The 645-nt window shown below is 45.6% G+C and overlaps 1 protein-coding gene across 4 annotated transcripts in view; it reads left to right on the plus strand.

The window, feature by feature from the left end:
* svild (supervillin d) overlaps window positions 1-645 on the plus strand; it is a 50,516-nt gene that overhangs the window by 44,869 nt on the left and 5,002 nt on the right. The gene's annotated exons all lie outside the window — the stretch shown is intronic.

Here is a 645-nt window from a genome sequence, read left to right on the forward strand (position 1 = left end):
TCCCCAAGTGCAGTTGCAAAAACCATCAGTCTCTACAACAAAACTGGCTCACATGAGGACCACCCCAGGAAAGGAAGACCAATACCTCTGCTGCTGGAGATAGTTCTCTGAAGTCACCAGCCTCAGAAATCACAAGTTACAGCAGCTCAGATTAGAGACCGATGAATACCACACAGAGTTCTGCAGCAGACACATCTCTAGAACAACTGTTAAGAGAAGACTGCGCAAATCGGCCTTCATGGTCAAATAGCAGCTAGAAAACCACTGCTAAGACAAGCAGAAGAGATTTGTTTGGGCCAAGAAACATAAGGAATGGACATTAGACCACTAGAAATCTGTGCTTTAGTCTGATGAGTCCAAGTTTGAGATTTTGGTTCCAACCGCCATGTCTTTGGGCGATGGAGAAAAGGTGACTGGATGGATTCTACATGCCTGGTTCCAACTGTGAAGCATGAAGGAGGAGGTATGATGGTGTGGGGGTGCTTTGCTTTTGACAATGTTGGGGATTTATTCAAAATTGAAGGCATACTGAACCAACATGGCTACCACAGCATCCTGCAGCTGCAAGCCATCCCATCCAGTTTGCGTTTTGTTGGACCATCATTTATTTTTCAACAGGAAAATGACCCCAAACACACCTCCAGG

This window comes from Etheostoma spectabile, chromosome 21 (genome assembly GCF_008692095.1).
Source record: "Etheostoma spectabile isolate EspeVRDwgs_2016 chromosome 21, UIUC_Espe_1.0, whole genome shotgun sequence".
Lineage (NCBI taxonomy): Eukaryota > Metazoa > Chordata > Actinopteri > Perciformes > Percidae > Etheostoma > Etheostoma spectabile.